This window comes from Schistocerca americana, chromosome 4 (genome assembly GCF_021461395.2).
Source record: "Schistocerca americana isolate TAMUIC-IGC-003095 chromosome 4, iqSchAmer2.1, whole genome shotgun sequence".
In the NCBI taxonomy this organism is placed as follows: domain Eukaryota; kingdom Metazoa; phylum Arthropoda; class Insecta; order Orthoptera; family Acrididae; genus Schistocerca; species Schistocerca americana.
The window spans coordinates 383,390,792-383,410,276 of NC_060122.1; positions in this window are offsets into that span (position 1 = coordinate 383,390,792).

A 19,485-nucleotide genomic window follows, 5' to 3' on the forward strand; every position below is an offset into this window, starting at 1 on the left:
ACCAAATCGCTAAGGATAGAAGCTTTTAGTTTGGAGAGGGTGTGGCTCTTCCACCATAGGCACCGTTGTAGAAGAGATTATCCGAAATTCCAGTCTTAAGGGTATGACATAGGGGATGAAAGGGCTTTTCAAAGTTTGACGCTATTAAGGGAATTCTGAAGCTGGAATTACGAAAACTGGTATTTGGTTTCTCAGTCAGAAAATAAAAAATACGTGCTTCTGTATTTTTGGAAATTCAACCACTAAGAGGGTAAAATAGATGGTGAAAGTTTTTTTGAAAATAAATAATTACTGAAGAATACTGAAGGATTTTTAAGGCTATATCTATGACAACTGTTATTTGATTTCTCGGTTAGAAATAAAAACATACATGTTTTAAAGTTTCTGGAAATTCGCCTTCTAAGGGAGTGGAAAGGGGGATGAAAATTTTTAAAGAAATATTTCGATAAATTAAAAAAATTTAATGCTGAATTTCTGAAAACTCGGTTAGACATAAATAAATATTTATGAGGGAATGATAGTTGCAATGAAAATACCTCCACAAGCACGCAAAAGAGATGATCAACAAAAACTTTGGACTTCAGATCACTTTTTGTTGAGAAGTGCTTATAAGCCCTTAATTTTCGTGAAAAGCTTAGCAGGTGTTGCAATTTGTGGAAAATATAAAAATTCGATTAAATAAAAATAAAAGATCTCTGCAGGCCACACGTTCTAGGCGAGCGAAGTAGCGGGCTCTAAGTTAGTGTTGAATAATTTACTACAAGCTCATGGGATGGAAGAGTCAGCCTATAACCCTAGTGGGTTTGAAGCGGCACGTCGTGGGCACTTTGGGGTGGGGGTGGGTGTTTTTTTTTTTTTTTTTTGTATTTATATCTCGAGTTAGTGGTCAACACGATTATTTTTTCTTTTCCGAAATCCTGCAAACCATTCGAAAGTGCGTTCATGTGCGGGGGTGTCGAATTCTGCACAGGTGTTCTTATGTTGTTTTTTTTCCGGCTCGCGTTTCGGACAGGTGTGCCTGCGCGTCTTCGGTGAAGAGAAAGACTCAGAGCAGGGCGTGGCAACGTCAGCTAATTGGAGATGGTGTTAGATAAAAGTAACACTCTTGGCTTCGCTTAATTCGTGCAAATAAACTTTATTTGATTCCGTGCAATTTTGAGAGTGGTCTTTTCTGTGTTACTCTTTCCCGACTGAAATTAAACTGTAGTCCCGCTTTGTTTTTGATGTGACCACCGGCAAGAGTTGCTAGTGGCCAGCCAGTTCGAGTCGGTTGACATGTTCCAGTCCAGTGGTCGGATCTTGGAACCCTTTTGGAAGTAGCTGGATTGCTACAGGGCTTTAATTAGTGACTTCGGAATAATGAGAAATTTTACCCTGTCTCTCCGGTGGCTGGTGACACTTATTTAAACTGATATTATACTGTAACAAAGCATAGAATTAATTCTGGTCCACTTATAAACTTTCAAATTAAATCCGCTGAGCCGTCCGTTGCTTGATCTGTCTAACACGCCGCACATCGCCGTGGATTCTGGCCGCGAGTCTGACTTCGCGCCAAGCCACGTAAATCCCGAGGCCTGGGCGAAAGGGGCGTTTCACATGCTTAGCTTCGACCGGCCGTCTCCATTGTATCCGGTACGCTTCTTCCAGCGCTAGTTCAGTGTCTTCTCGATTATGGACACGAATATAGAAGAATCACTTTCTTCCCGTAAACGATGTCGTGCGATTTTAATCTCGCCAACTAGCCAGGGGAATCGCCATGACAGCGCTTTCAATCCCGTGGCTATATGGAAATCGGAGCGGTCATCTTCCTGCGAGTCGAAAACTCAACTACCAAGTTGGCGGCTTAATATCAGACTCGCAGTCTAGTCGTGTTACCTGGCGCAAACAGAACTGAATCACATGTTGGACTGAAAGGACACCTGCTGATGTCCATACCTGCGAATGACGATACTCGTCAAGCTATGACTGCTGCGTGGTCGCGCACACAGTGCAACATATCGTTCAGGACCTCCTCTTCGCTAGTTTCACTGGATCTCTGGAAGAACTACATCAAGCTGGCTCTAAAGTTATTGCATGGTTGGAGAACTTGCACATTTATCTTTGATTTTTTTTCCTTTTTTTATTTTGACTGGTTGTTTATAGTTTCTTTGTTTGTAAGTTAATATTCTTTTCATCGTCTAAGAGCATCATACGATATATAAATAAACCGAGATCGTACCCAAATCACAATCGGAGTTGTTGCGAGATCCAACCACGATGTGTTGCCTTCTTTTCTGTATTTCTACTCAAGATCCATGCAAGGGAGCAATTTTGCAGTGGATAAAACTGCTCTTCGGTCAATAAGCATTTGTAACGATAAATTTGTGATTCTTGTTATGGTTTAGAAAATATGCATTACATATTTAAAATTGGCGGGTGACTGTACAAGAAGATAACAGTGCAGATAGAAATTATTGGCTCTGAGCACTATGGGACATAACAGCTATGGTCATCAGTCCCCTAGAACTTAGAACTACTTAAACCTAACTAACCTAAGGACAGCACACAACACCCAGTCATCACGAGGCAGAGAAAATCCCTGAGCCCGCCGGGAATCGAACCCGGGAACCCGGGCGCGGGAAGCGAGAACGCTACCGCACGACCACGAGCTGCGGACGATAGAAATTATTATTTTAATGCTACTGTGGTACGATGATGTTGATAATGAATGAAATTATCTCCTTCAGAAGCCTTTTGGATATGAAATGGTTTATTATGATGGCAACTGACAAAGGATGGATGAAACGAAGGGGGAAACGAGGGTGAAGGAAGGTCCAGGAAACATCGTAACTGGTGTAACTTTTCCTCTGTTTATTTTTGTGAACTGAAACAAAGGTAAACTTTACTGCTATTCTATATACTTGTGTGTCTCTGCGTCGCACGTCTGCACAATACGAATTGCGTACTTACGGAAAAGCTATCTGATAAATGATTCGTCAAAATTTAAATTGTATAATCGCATTTTTAACTAACTTTGCCAAAGTAATTAGAAAATCAAGACTGTAAACTAAATCAGCTACCCCGTGAACCATTATTGTGTGCTACAGTGAACAGTATACAATGCGTGTCGTCACAACGCGGCATTTGCTAATCCATTGCATAATGAAAAAGGCTGCATGAAATAACCAGTCGAATTTTGAAAGAATAAATAACCAAAATTTTTCTAAAACAATGCCCTGACAATATTCATACAAAGTATGGCTGAACAAATTTCCAAATTTTGAATAATAAATATTCAAATGCGACACTCCACTGTGAGAACAGCTGTCTAGATACATAATGTAATCTGAAATGAACTTTACATAGACTAACTTTGATAATGGATTTTGAAAAGCAAATGCCGGCCGGGATGGCCGAGCGGTTCTAGGCGCTACAGTCTGGAACCGCGCGACCGCTACGGCCGCAGGTTCGAAGCCTGCCTCGGGCATGGATGTGTGTGATGTCCTTAGTTTAGTTAGGTTTAAGTAGTTCTAAGTTCTAGGGGACTGATAACCTCAGCAGTTAATTCCCATAGTGCTCAGAGCCATCTGAACCATCTGAAAAGCAAATCTGACTGTAAATGATCTTATTGTCTTGACTGTAATGTAAAATCTTCATGTGGCTTAACTTTGGCAACGGAAACTTGGACTGTTCGAAGCGATGAACATAAAATACTGTTGCACGTCAGCATAGTGTCCCCAGCGAACATTAAAAATTCGTAAAAGTTCTACCTTGGTGGCTCCCGGAAGCCGAACCGCCTGTGTCAACGACCTGAAGACTACCAGTTAGGGGGAAATGATGAGCGAGTTGCGGAAAACGCGAGTTATCGCAGCCCGGGGGTACAACAGAGCGTCCGAGTCTGCAAGCGAAGCGTAATGACATCATGGAAGGCTAGAGATGCCGTCGTACTACTGACGAAGCCAGAGTTTTGTAAGGTAGGCTAGGTATAGCACAACTTCAAGTATTCAGGTGACAATCCAGTAGAAAAGAGCCTCTGAAACGTAAAGTTGCAAAAGTCTGAACCTCTAGGAGAGCTTTCAGCGAGGTAAAACCAGGACACATCGTGTCATAGCATCCTTACCGCTCCAGAGCGCGCGGGATGCGCCAACATAAATACTGCACCCTTGTAAACAAACGTCATTCCTGATTGCTGAGTGCCGATTGCGGACTGCCCAGTACATAATGTCGACGCTTGTGTCAGCTGCAGCAGTCCAGTGTGAGGGGAGGCTATGGAGGTTGGTCCTCAGTTCGCCTAACTGTCTTGATTGTCTATTGTTCCAGAGTCCGGCTGGAAAGACACTGCTGCTGTAAGCTGCACTGCCAACTTCTGAGGTCACACTGATAGGTTGCAGAGGCTGCCATCACCAAGCAGGTCTGCTGGAGGCTTGACAAGCATCATCTGGACACTGCCCGTAATCCACCTTCGAGTGGGTGGACTGTTCTTGTGATAAATACTGACGCTGCTGGCTTCTGGTTCTTAAACTAGGGTAGAAAGCCGACCGCTGCAACCTAGTGAATACATCATGTGGACTTGGGTCGAGACTCCTCTGTGCAAATCTTTGGTGTCCACGACAGTACACTGAAGATCGATACACAGACTTGGAGGCTACTGGTTACCGCAGTCGCTGGCTGACCATGATATAGCAGCCAGTACCAAATGCTTTGCTGAGCTGGCCGTATTGCTGTGAGTCAAGCGCACTCCAGCTTTCCTCCACTGACGAGGCATTGTCCTTGGTGCTGTCGAGCATACTTAGGACCTCACCATCGCATCCTGTCTGGCTGTCTCCTGACGACTATAGGAATCAAGGACTGGACGTATATATCTGGGGTCAGCAAGTGGTTTCCAGCAGTAGAGATACCTACGTCTGGTGCCACACCCACGAATGTAGGACAACATCAGGCAACTGTCTGTGAAGCTCCGACATGAAGTCAACAGCTATCAACTGAAAATCGTAAAAATGTGGTGTGATGAGTGCCTGATATTTGTTTGCTTTTTTGTACTGTGTTTTCGAATGGCCATGTTGAGTTGTTGGTACCTTTACAGTATATTAAAAGTGTCGTGTGTTAGACAGTTGGAACCTACAGACTTTTCGCAGTTCGGTGGGAACACTAGAGAAGTTGAAATTTATCCTGGCATGGGACATCACACTGAAAGTTAACCCGTGGTGCTGACTGCACAAAATGATTGAGAATGTAGTAAAATTTACTAACAACATTTATTTTTTTAAAGAAATCAGACATAAATTATAGTTATTGATTGAATACAGTAAACAAGAGAACAATGGACAAGGATTCTGGGTGGCAGAAGTGAGTCAAGTACTCTCGCCCTAAAAATGTGTGTAACGCAATCTGAAACGATCTGCGCTGAGCAGACTTTGATTGATAATCTACAGAAGTCTATATAGGTGCAACTGAGAGAAAGTGGCGATTGAGTTCTGTACGCTCTGACAAGGCCAGAGCAGCAGTACATTACCATGTTTGCTTCGTGCGGTGACGTAACTTTCAGCTGTAGAGATGTGTGCTGCGGAGGCGAAGTGTAAGGCGGCACCTGTAAATCGATCGCGGCAACAAAAGAAACGCAAAATCTCACGGTCTAGCGATCAGGCTGATATATCGCAATTTACTCTCTACCAGAGCCCTGAAATCACGGTAGAATTCAGTATGTGATACACCCGTTCGCTGGTCGTACCAAGGGCCAATTTGGCTCACTAATACGACAGAGGGCATAAGGATACTAAACGTCAAGATTGCTAAACCAGAAGTAAATAAGTGTGCCTTCGGCAACCGAGTAGTGCGAGACGCTTGAAGTCGCACTGCCGGTACAGTAAGAACTTCGCCACAGGCTCTCCAGTCTAACTATCTGCAAGTGAAGTCAGTCTCAGAACAGGTCCCGAACACCAACCACACATGCCAGAGCTTCGACCAGAAGATGCTTCAAGACCTAAGTCCAGAACCCGAGTGCCTCGCACCTCTCCAGACTTAAATTTAAAAAAAATCCGTTTTTCCGCAAAGAGCACGAACGACTCCGCCTTCACCCCGTCTTGAACCAATCACAGGGCTTTAGAGGCGCTAAATCTCCCCTTCTACCTCCTACACGACAGCACAAACTGATGTCGAATGAGCGCAAGAGTTAAGAAACCTGCGTCTCTGGAAAAAAAGAAACCACGAATTACTGGCTTTTTTGGGTTTTAGTAGAGGGAGGTGTTTTTCTCCGAAGTGGTTCAAAATGGCTCTGAGCACTATGGGACTCAACTGCTGAGGTCATTAGTCCCCTAGAACTTAGAACTAGTTAAACCTAACTAACCTAAGGACATAACAAACATCCATGCCCGAGGCAGGATTCGAACCTGCGACCGTAGCGGTCTTGCGGTTCCAGACTGCAGCGCCTTTAACCGCACGGCCACTTCGGCCGGCTCTCCGAAGTGGCGTCTCTTCCCGCGGCAACAAGCGAACAGATACAATCTTCACGAACTTTATCTAACGAGAATACCAATTTAATGTCAGATTTTATGAGGCTGTTGCGTCGATTCCTCTGAATTCACAGTTTTCAAACTACAGCGCTCCATCCTCAAGCCAATGGGAAAGTTCAAGCACGATTGCGAAGATGTCAAGCTGTTATGTTAACAGTAATTATGGCAATTCGGATGTACGTTTAAATTTTGTAACCAGCGCATATAGTACTAAAGTCCATATGGCCACCAGTCTTACTCCATATGAGGTAATATATGGGAGGAAACTGCCTTCACCTTTCGACGTGGTTAAGCCAAACCATGGATCCGATGTCCAATCGTAAAAAAGTTTTCTAAAAAAGTGCGATACATTTGGCAACAAGTAAAACGAGCAAGTAGGAAAACTTTTGAATGACAAGAGAAGATAGGGCAACTTGTAGAGAAGTAACCGCAGCACAGGATTGGCCAATGGGTATTAGTAACGAACCCATATACACCAAAAAGCAAAACAAAGAATTTCTTGACCCGATATCATGGACCTTGCTAAGTAGTGGAAATGATGTCACCTGTCAATACCGAGCGGTCTAAGGCGCTGCAGTCATGGACTGTGCGGCTGATCCCGGCGGAGCTTCGAGTCCTCCCTCGGGCATGGGTGTGTGTGTTTGTCCTCAGGATAGTTTAGGTTAAGTAGTGTGTAAGCTTAGACACTGATGACCTTAACAGGCAAGTCTCATAAGATTTCACATACATTTGAACAATTTTTGAACCTGTCAATGATAAAATACAGATGTCAACGAAGACTTCGATTATTCACCTGGTACGTATCAAGCCTTCTAAGGGAGCTATCGACACACTGCCGCAGATAGTGCAGAATGCGAAGCCTCATGGTGTAACCTCCCCCTTCCTAATTGACCTGCTGGACTGCGATATAACTGGCCGTCATCCCATATGCCTAATGAAATTTTACAGTGAATACGGCTACCGTTACCGAAGGAAGATAACATCGGTTAGTTGGAGGAAAATGTGCAACAGACTCTTCTGAGGGAAGAATCGATTCTAAACTTAAGCTAAATGGTGATGATAATTTTGAAATGCGTGGAATATAGTGTAATAGCTCACGAACCACACAGGGGGGAAAAGAGGTCCCACTTAATATTTACTTCAAAAATTATTGATAACACAAAGAAAACACTGATTAACTAAAAAGGGGATAATTAAACGGTCGTCAGCCCCCTAGGACAATGAATCTCTACAATCTTAAGAAAGGTAATGGCAAAGAAATTTAAGCAAATAATGACTGGCGAGGCAACAGAAGTTTGTCACGCATTTCTACAGAACAACAGTTCACGAGAAAATAAATGAATTAGAAAGCACCGAGTTTGCAGTTACTTATTTTGAAATAGAAAATATTGAAAGCAATTTTGAGTGGAGTTACTGGTTAAATAAATGTCTGGCTTAAACTTTGTTATGTAAAAAAACGACTTTCAGTAACCTCAGCGTAACGTAAAGCAAAATTTAAAAAAAGATTATTGAAAGATTGAAGGGAATTTACTTTAAGCAAATGAGCAAATGATTTTACTTTTAATATAACAACACTAAGCTATTTACCAAGCCAGCAGAAGTCACTTGCTAAGCTAAATACAGAATAAATGAAACTGCGCACTCTTAATTTGTGCCGTATCTTTAGTTATGAGTTTGGCCAGTGAAATTTTACGTTACTTTCAGTGAATGAAGCTATTATGCAAAACTGAAATTGTTAAACTTCTGTTATGCAACACAATAGTGAACAATTACTAAGGCAGAAAATTTAGACTGAAACTGGTCATTAGCAAACACACAAAACTGGCAGTAAATAGTTAATCAATTTTCATATTCTTACGAGACTGGGTTATTGCATGGAAGAGAAAGGGACCCTGTCTGGTGATAATGTCTAAGGACAATGACAACACAGGTGTCCCACAAGTTTTAACTATTACAAGTTATTAATCAAGTTAGTCATACTTTGTGAAAGAAATGTCGCTGGTTAATGCCTATATCAGTTTATAATTTACCGCTTAACAGACACGATGTTGTAGTTGTGCATACGACGAAGAATGTAGCCGACGACAGTGCTGAGCTACCTCTGTTGCTGCTGCTGTTTGAGAATCAAGAGCCGCCTAAAGAGCCACGGATACTTATGTGATAGACGACAAGTAAAACTGCGGCTTCCTCCTCCCGTCCACTCTCAAAACTCGCGAGTTAACGAATCAGGCGTGTCTACACTGGCGCGAGCATAGCTGCACACCGTATCTGTGGGAGCGCCCAACAAACTTCGCACTATTTCGTCACTCAAGCTGTTCTGCCTCCTCTCTGCTCGTAACGAGATAGAGTGTCTCCCTATTCAAAGATAAACAACAGCACAGCTATTGCTATTTCGTAGTTGCTAGCGATACAGTTAAATAAAGTTCCCTTGCTATTACCCATTAATTTCTTTATAATTACAATCAATTATAAACAGTCAGCAATAAATACACTATTACATCGATTACTTTTTGAATATAGTTTCTGTAAAACAGCTTACAGGCTCAGAATAGGAAGAATAGTATAAGTTATCAACGGATATTAAACAGCAAAAATTTTTGATGATGCAGAAGGTATTTTATCTGCGTTTTGAGTAAAGAAGAAACAGACCACTGATGACCAGAGTACGTCTAAAAAATTTTACGTCCTTAGGCCACATCGATAGGTAAGATTTGAGATAGTTGTTTGCCTATATTGCACTTAGTTTTATCTTGTATAGATATTTAGGAAGTCATCCAGTTTTATTTTGTTCTATTTAATGTGTTTGTTTAATTTTCATTATCGGGGGATCGATAGAACGTTGTTTTTGTATATGCAGCCGTATAGTTTTGTCTGGGTAATCTCGCCTTCTGAATGGATGGGGGATAGTGATACAGAATCCTTTCTCTCAGGTCGTATACCGAAACGGGTGCAAGTGCGAACCAAAGATATATTAACAATTTCAGAGCAAAGAGAAGGCTACCGTCTAATGTCGTTGGAAGGCCTACAGAGATGCCAGAGGAAAAATGTTACGATCTGCCAGAGTAGGATGATACAGAATGGCGTACAGGCATGAAAGGTATAGTTATTGCTGGGAAAAAACCGAAGAAAGTGAATGTCAGAAAGAAGTGTTACAGCCATATCCACATATTCAGAGACCACATACCCACGGACCTTCTCAGTTCGCCGGCCGCGGTGGTCTAGCGGTTCTAGGCGCTCAGTCCGGAGCCGCGCGACTGCTACGGTCGCAGGCTCGAATCCTGCCTCGGGCATGGATGTGTGTGATGTCCTTAGGTTAGTTAGGTTTAAGTAGTCCTAAGTTCTAGGGGACTGATGACCACAGATGTAAAGTCCCATAGTGCTCAGAGCCATTTGCCTTCTCAGTTCTTTCACTAGAATTGGTCTTAGCGAACTGTTACAACAAACACAGGAGATCAATAGATACGAATAGAATGGAATTACAGGATAGTGAAATAATACTAAATAGTACCACCTGTGGCTTAACAGGCGTGACATTCTGTCAATCTGCTACGATCACCAGTACAACCACATTTAAGTGGGAACAACCTATGTTGTAACTGTCTGAGAAGCCACTATAGGTATTGCCTACCTGAGCCTTGCGCAGCTCGTGTTCACGCTGTTTATTGTTTGTCATCTTCTCTTACAGTACAGCCGCCTCGTTTCCTTATTACATTTATTGGCGTTAAAAATTCCTGCCTTACCAGGCGTGAGTGGCAACAGCAGCACTTATCGATAAGTGCACTGTCGTACCATCTCTGGAGCGACCGATAGTATTTCCAGGTCGTAGTGTGTCTGGAGTTCAGTCGGGACGCAGCAGCAGTGAATACGGGGACGGAGCGCCCATGAGGCGCGGATAGCCAGAGCTCGCCGACCGCTGGCGACACTCTTGAACTGTCCGACAGGAGCGGGAACGGCCGTTGGTTGGTCGTTCGGTCTGTCGTCTCATTGGCTGACGTGTATTTGGTCCTTTGACTGTTTCTGGGCCTAGGCAGTCGGTCGGTTGGAGCAGAGCAGCGAGGTCTGCGTGGCGCGTGGTCAGGCTGGAGCCGCTGGCGGCGTGCACGCGTGGTTGGAGATGTGAGGTGCTTCTTGCAAGGGTTACGAAGTTCGTCGCCCACCAATCCTGGACACTAAAGTTGAGTGCTCACTTAACCTACTATCTTTGTTTAATCCTGGTTGTGCTTTCTGGGAGATTTCCGTGAGCAACAACGTGTGTGCATTGAAGTCGGCTAGAATTGCAGCCGTCTTCCTTGGTGGCGTTTAACTTAATTCATTCTTTCATTAATGAAGTGTACCAGCGGTATCTTCTGCCTTGTGGCCATTGACATTCCGGTGACCTCCCATGGTCGTTGACGTAGTTTTCGGCAGTGTATTTTCCTCGGCGTGTTGATGCTGTCCACCACGGCGTGTACTTCGACAGCTGAAGTGTTGTTGGTAGTTTTGGGCGTTTATTCTGACTTGGCTGGATGGGGAACCTGTATCCAGAACGTTGTGCTATTGACATCTTGTTGTCGATTTGCTGGTCGGGTGGAGCAGAACTGATCTTGTTGGTTGGTTTGTCAGCTGGCTTTCAGGTGGTTGCCTTCCGATTAAGAGGTTACCTATTTATATTGAAGATATTTTTTTTTTCTAGGGAAGTGAAACTTCCAGAACAACTCCTGTACCTCAATGCCTTGCTTAAGGCCTTGTGCCTTGGATTTTCGATGTGGCCTTCAGCCGATCTAAATTAAATCAAAGGAGGTCTTTCGTTAAAAAATGGTTCAAATGGCTCTGAGCACTATGGGACTTAACATCTGAGGTCATCAGTCCCCTAGAACTTAGGACTACTTAAACCTAACTAACCTAAGAACATCACACACATCCATGCCCGAGGCAGGATTCGAACCTGCGACCGTAGCAGTCGCGCGGTTCCGGAGTGAAGCGCCTAGAACCGCTCGGCCACCGCGGCCGGCTTTCGTTAAAACCTTGAGAGTTTTGATTCTTGCTTGTGTGAATGTGAGTATTAAGAAATAAAGTTTATATGTTGAGTGCAACTGACAGTAACGTATTTTGACCCCTTTCCACACATATAACCGCATCCATCCGCTCTGTCCTATTAGCCCAGGCATTTCAACCCAAACCTTTCTAAATAATATCGTTAATCCAGATAGTCTAGACTAACTAGGCAAACTAGTAGCAATGGAAAAAGGGAGAATTACAGCTGAACAAATGTTCCAGCACGTGCAGGAATACCACGGTAGACGACATCATAGTATCACGAATATAAGCGTGACATCTGCCAGCGCTTTAGTGGTTCCGATTGCGATTTGTGTGATGTACTTTTGTTTTAAACGAAAGTCAGTGCAATGCTCAGATTTACCTGTGCATCAGATACTCGTTGATTGGTTTTTAAATAAAGCTCATGCATAGTAAAGGCAAATTGTGTATTGTGTTAGTATATGAATAATGTTAGTATGTAACACACGACTTCTAGTAAGACCTGCATTATCGCTTTGATGTATCAACTGTTGAAAACCATGTAAATTGGCTATATGTTAATGGAAGAATAACTGAAGTTTTATAGTGTGCAAAATATATTGGATGAGTACTTCAAACTGAAAAATTTGGGACGAATTTTGTGAAAGAAGGAGACACTATCTTGTACGATCTGGATGCTGTCCACAATCCGCCTTTGAGTGAGTGGGCATCATTCCTGCTCACCCAGTTCCTGTTGCAGACGTGATGCTGGTGCCTTCTGTCTCGTAAACAGGGGCTGACAGCTGACCCCGCGAGCTGGTGAATACTGCAGGTGGACCTGGGTCGAGACTCCTGTGGGGAAATCTTCGACGTCCGTGAGAGGACTTTACAGATCTATACACAAACTTGGGGGCAGCTGGATTTCACAGTCGACGGTCGCCAGTGACGTAGCAGCCGCTATGTTTTGCTGCACTGGCCATATTACTGTGAGCCGAGCACGTACTGGCTTTCCTCTGCTAACGAGGCAGTGTTCTGCTGGCCTGGCTGAGGTGTGGCGCTCTGGAAGACGAGCCTGTATTACTGCCTAATAAATATGTTATAGTCAACGATGTTTCCCTCGGCACTCTCAAGCATAATTAGATCTCGCCCCTGCATTCCACCTGGCTCTCTCCTGAAAAATCTAGGAGTCTGGGACTGGACCCCTAAAATATGCAACGCAGCAACAAGCAAGCTAAATAAAAGAAAAGCCTTGTGCAAGTACAATGCAAGGACTTGCAACTATTCTAATGAGACACTGTATCATTTTTAGCCCCCATATTCTGCAGAGAAAAATGCAGCGACACACATCATCAGAAAATATGAAATTCTTTTGGGAGGTGACTGTGGTGGTTTAACAATTTTTAACATTGTGCAGCCCTGTCAGCAACTGTGATAACTGAACATGTAACATATCAGCCTCAGTTGCATATAGAAACCAAAATATACCCGGGTTTCAGCCAAAATAATTTGGCCTTCTTCAGAAACGAGTGACACTAAAATACCGGTGCAACTCTCGCGGCCTAGCGACCTCGTCTGCGCAGTGGGACCTGCTGTTTCTCTTTAGCCCAGGTAATGTAGATTATAACTGGTTACCATTGTGCCACAGTTTTATACTTGACATGGCCAATCATTGGAATGTAGTAGTTTAGTGTCACTCACTTCTGATGAAGGCCAGATTATTTTGGCTGAAACCCGGGTAAAGTTTGATTTCTATTTGCAACCGAGGCTGACGTCTTACATGTTCGACTGTGGTGGTATTTGTACTTGCTGTATGATTGAAAATAACTGACCTTTATATTGCAAAAACTGAATTTCATTGTCTATTACAATGAAAGCCAAAAATTTTCTCTTTTGTAACAAATTTTATTCTTCCAAGTATTTAATTTCTGGAAATGGAAAAGAGAATTAAAATCTGTAATCTCTGAGTGCAATCTGTGTGTTCTGGTAACTTTACCTACTCTCATCTGAACAGTAAGTTGTGTAACCCAAACCAATAAACAAAAAAATCCACTAAAACATGTCATTTTTCAAACACACATTAAACCACGTACAGCCAAGCTATGCAGCAACATTTTTACCTCAAAAAATCTTAAGTTCTCCAATTAATCTTTACCAAATCATAATTCATGATTCATACTTCTCTGTATCCTTATCTCTGTTCTCTGCAACCTGTTTCCATACGATCAGTAGCAAAGCCAACACCCAACTCTCTCACTAGCACAGTTAAGAATGCCTACTGCAACGGCAATGCTACTAGCAACCAAAGATCCCACTACTTGTACTCAGAGCCTCTGTGGTTAACGTATCGACTACTGAAAAGTGTTTAACGTACAAACGTGAAATGTTAAATGTAAAACTCACATCACTTTTCTTGAATACTAAAAGTAAAGTAGAAACCTTACACTGGTACGAGGCTGGGATGAAACACTGTTAACTGGAAAAAAAGGAAGAGATCATGGATCGAAAGTACAACATGGTTCAGGTTCCAGTTGTATAGGGTGGATAAGGCTTGCTTTGATTTGTGATTACAGAGTAGAATACTGGGTGCTGGGATGTGATTTTCCTGTGAATGTACCAGTTTCGAAAGGGTTCCAGAAGGTAAGGTGTGGTAACAGAATGCAAGCTCGAAAATGTAGGTGGATGAAAAGGTTAAGACGTAATGCATGTCTTTCTGTATCAAGTGACTTGAGAATTTAGAGAGACCAGAGGTCCAAACAACAGTTATGTTAGAATAGAATGAGTAAGAGACATAGCTAGGGATAGTGGTGAAAAGATGCAGAATCCATGTACAGTTAATTAGTAACTGTAGTAATTTCATTCGGTTTCGGGCCTTGTGTTGGACAATGATGAGGTGTGGTTTTGCTGCCTCGGACCATGTTGCAAAATCGCGGACGATACTTCACTCCCAAGTCCAGTGGTTTCTGGATCAACTGTGCCACGTACTCATTGCAGAGATCGCCAGCCTTGGGAACATCGCCTTTTGCTGCACCACTCAGTGTTGTCGGCACCCAGTTCCAGTGGCGTCCTCTTCTTCCAGACCTACACAAGACTAGCTGAAATACGAAAGGATCCTTCGAAAGACCATAAAATACTATTCTCGTGGTCCTTTTACCGTTCTGAAGCTGCTGATGATAAGAACGAATCACGTGTCGCTTAGTGTTACAGTGGCGTTACTGGTGTCTGGTATGTTTTGCTTTGAGTGATGAGGCACGGAAGATGATACGGTACTCAGATGGGTTTACGGACTTAGTGCGAACCTGACCAATGAGTGAAAATAGCGTCGCACACCTTCCGATAACATTCAAGTCCTGTAAGAAGCGAAATCATGAGCAGTTATTCGTTCTAAATTAATACATCGACAATGTCAGTTTGATCATCGAACCACTGTGAACTTTAATAGATGTTATTTTAACATCGAATCATCTCGTGATGTATCAAAGTTTCAAGTTTGTTGATGATTGTACTGTGTACACCTCCCTTAAATAAAACAACTATTAGTGCAGACGTGATCTTTTTTGGGTTACGGGGAAGTGAGCGTGTTGAGGGGACACTGATGTGCGATGTTTTGGTGTCACACAGCAGGACTATTTTTTTGAGTTTGCGCTCGAACATATAGGTTTGATCAATTCCAAAATGAATTTCAGCATTTAATAGAAATATTTTAAGCAATTTCTTGTTTCCTGTATTTCCGCATCAGGTTGAAATATTGAGCCAGCAACAGCTATTCACAAAGATGTGGTGCGAGGGGAAACAAATTCTGCCTTCATTATACAAGAATTTACGAACGACTGTCCACCGACCGGTCCCACCGACGACCAACCGACCGAGATGGCGCAGTGGCAAGTACACTGGACTCGCATTCGGAAGACGATGGTTCAGATCCACTTCCGACGATCCCGATTCCTGTTTGCCGTGGTTCCCCTAAACGCCGGGATGGTTCCTATGAAAGGGTATGGCCGCTTTCCTTCCTCATCCTAGAAACAATCCGAGCTTGTGCTCCGTCTCCAATGACTTCGTTCTCGGGGAAACGTTAAAACCTAATCTTCCTTCCTTTCTGTTTAAGATTTCACCGAATATTGAACGCTGTAAAAGTAGCAAAACAGGTTCCTGCTTGTTACATGACCAGCGTGTTAGGCTCGAACTGCTACGTGCTACCTAATTCAACAACAACTATTGAGAAATTTTACAGGCTTTATACTGTAGCCACCAACGAAAAGTGTAAAACATGAGGAAAGAAAACGGTGTGAGTAAACCTCTGAAATGTCTCGATTACTTTTGCTGGAGAAACAGACGAACTTTTATAGACATATGTAGAGATAAGAAAACGCTGACGCATCACCAACGCATCACTACTCATACAGCATAAATTAATTTGATGGATCCACTGTAGAAATAAATTAACTTGATGCGTTGTAAGACTCCCGCAATAGGCACCACGGCTCTGGAATGACTATCAGAGACAGAAACAGAAAAAATGATAGTATGCAAAGATTAGAATACATTAAATAAGCAGTAGAGTACGTTTCATGTACGCAGAGATGAAATATGGCTCTAAGCACTATGGGACTTAACATCTGTGGTCCCCTAGACTTAGAACTACTTAAACTTAACTAACCTAAGGACATAACACACAGCCATGCCCGAGGCAGATTTCGAACCTGCGACCATAGCAGCAGCGCGGCTCCGGACTGAAGTGCCTAGAACCGCTCGGCTACAGCAGCCGGCGATGAAATAATTTTATCATAATATAGTACAAAATGATAACATGAAGAAAAAAGGGTAAGTGTAAACATATTGTACGCACACATACACACACACACACACACACACACACACAATCTTTCACACAAGTTTAACCACGATGGTCTAATCTTCGATGAAAAATGCTTTCTATATTAATTCTCTATGGTTGCAGAAGACAAACTGTAAAAAAACAGCTATAATCCAAAGTAGACTAAACCACAGAAACCACAGCATGGGTTAATATGGTATATGTATTTCATGCCTTTGAGCTTGTGAAAAATTTACTGAAAAACTGTTGTTTTGTATCTACGGATAGTAAAAAGCGATTTTATTCTGTTATTTAACAGAAATTCAGTAAAAAATACCAATGATAAGCGGTAACTTCAACAAAGTCTGTCTCGGTAAATACAAGAAAAAACTGTGTGTGCTCATGGCGGAACCTATCCAGCAACAAAGTTATATAATAGACCTACAGATATTTACAAGAAAAAAATATATGTTTCATTCCCACCTCTCTCGTGTTCCATAATTACAGATTATCTATAACGCCATTCACCCATGTACATTGTTGTCGTTAGCATGATGTTGTGCCCATTTGATACATCGAACCATAAAATCACTAGCTGCCCGGTAACCGCATTTCGTTATTTTACTGTGAAGTCCTGTTTAATGTGACCTCACCTGGCGTTATTTCATCCACGTGTGTGTTTTACAGCACACTTTATTGCTTGTCTAGTAGTCATATTGCTTTATTTAGTTCTTTATTGCGAAACTAAACAATGAAACTTTTTTCCTTTCTACAGCGTAATGAATCGTAACTGGTGTGCTTATTTATCATCGTCGTTTCTTTCATCTCACGACGGAGGCATAAAATACTGCACATTTGAATTAACACACAGTTCAAGACGAAGACATACTGTACTTTTTCTTTCGTCTCGGAGTGAACCACGACTTACGAGCAATATCAAAAGTTGGCAGGCTTTATATTGCTTCCAGCTGTTGTCCAAGTTGCATAAATTGCGATACCTTATCTGATGCAAAATTAATTCTCACCTGTCAAGAGTGAACCACGAAGCGTTGTTGTTGCGAAGTAGAGCCTACTCCATTATACCTGTGAAATTAAAATTGCGTTCCAAACCAGGATTCAAACCCGAATATCCGTCCCCTCAGAGATGCAAGTCTCACAGCATCGTGGAAAAAACATAGCAGATATTGCAGGTGGCAGGCAGTAATAAGTTGAAGATTTTAATTATTCGGCAAGATGTCCTTGGATAGCGTACTTTGTTCCGCACTGCCCGCAAAAGGGAAAAATTGTGTTCCGGTACACAGTTTAGAAACTGCAGCATATTCTACCTGCAGTGTATAAGATTCCTTTCACTTCTCACTCCCAGTCGAATCGTAAAACGAATTGCAGCTACGGGCCTCCAGAAATATTTTATCAACACAGTCATCCAATCCCCCCATTGCAGACAAACTCTTTAACAAAATCTGATTCGGTACTGTTAACCCACACTTGTTCAAATGCCAATGAAATAATACGAAATCACACGATTATATTTTGCGAAGGCGCCGCAACACAGATTGAAAATATATAAAAGAAGTCACAATTCACTGACAAGAATTGATAATACATAGGGAAACTCGGGTCGGAACGGGATACTTAATGTTTAACAATTTGTATAAAATAAGGGAACACAAGGAAACACTTCCTAAAGTGATAAAAAACACCTTGTACTGTAACCTAATGTACCTTACCATAAAATCACTTAAAACAATACATTTTGCATTTTTTACAATTTTTCAAAGGAAGTCTTGCATTTTTCCCGTTCCGCCCCACCCACGGGGCAGAATGGGATAAGGGTATTTTTTGTTAAATTATTGCATAAACGTTGAATTTGAATCACGAATATCGTATTAAACTATGACAAAATGATGTATAACAAGCAATTCAGACTAAGGAATGTGTAATTTAAACAATTAAAAAGTCATTCTTCAAAATAAGAAAATATTTTAATGTCATTCTGAAAAATGTACAATGCTTAATAACCACCAAACCACTAACTACTAGCCGGCCGGAGTGGCGCTACAGTCTGGAACCGAGCGACCGCTGCGGTCGCAGGTTCGAATCCTGCCTCGGGCATGGATGTGTGTGATGTCCTTAAGTTAGTTAGGTTTAAATAGTTCTAAGGTCTAGGTGACTGATGACCTCAGAAGTTAAGTCGCATAGTGCTCAGAGCCATTTGAACCAACTAACTACTAGTCCTATCGACAATAGTCACAAATCAGTATTTCCTCTTCATCTTCACTGTCTACGCCAGCACATGAATTGTGTGCCCACTCTGGCATGCGACCCAGCCCTCATTAGAAACGAAGTCCCCACAATAGAGACACTCAGCATCCCCACTCTCTGATTCTCCCTTCTCCATCATCTTCTTCGTTTTATTTTTCTTAAGGTCTTTGATATCCTCTGTTTTGGTTTTTTTGGATGTACAGTCTGATATTTTTGCCTTAAACTGCATTGCACCTGACATCTCTGTCCTGACATTGTTTGTGCACCCTACTCCTTTCTGTAGGCCTACTTTACGTGTGACAGCATTCTGCGGTTCCTTCTTATAAGGAGACTCTGGTAATACGACGGTTTTTCCTTTACGTCTTGTAGTTTGCCGAGCATTTTGACAGATTAGTGGGATTGGAATGACAGCCTCGGGCGATATCTAGAAAGCTGAGTTGCTCTGCGAATATAGCTGGTTGGGAGAGTCTGGCATCCATGAACATCCAGGCTGGGTTTGCTTTCTACTTGCCTCAAAATATGACGGGGCAGAACGGGACACTATCCCATTCTGTCCCGTCCCGTTCCGCCCCAAGAGCACTTTTGAGGTTAACAACTTTTGTGGAGCGTAATAACTGACGTATTTAAACGCATTAAATAACTAAAGTATAACAAATGCCATGCACTTTAAGGGAATGTGTCATTTTAGGGTATACAATTAACAATTAACAGCTTACCTGGCGTTGAAATTCACCAAACGTTAGAACAACGCAAGCTGTAACGTGACGGACAACAATTCACTTATATTTCGAACTTCAAACTAAATCAGAATGGCTGCCCTCACTCCCCTTCCATCCGGAGAAATAGTTACATGCCCATACAACAGGTTGCAACACTGTCCAGTCTAAAAGAGAACAAATTCCCATTATGCCCCGCTATCCCGTTCTGTCC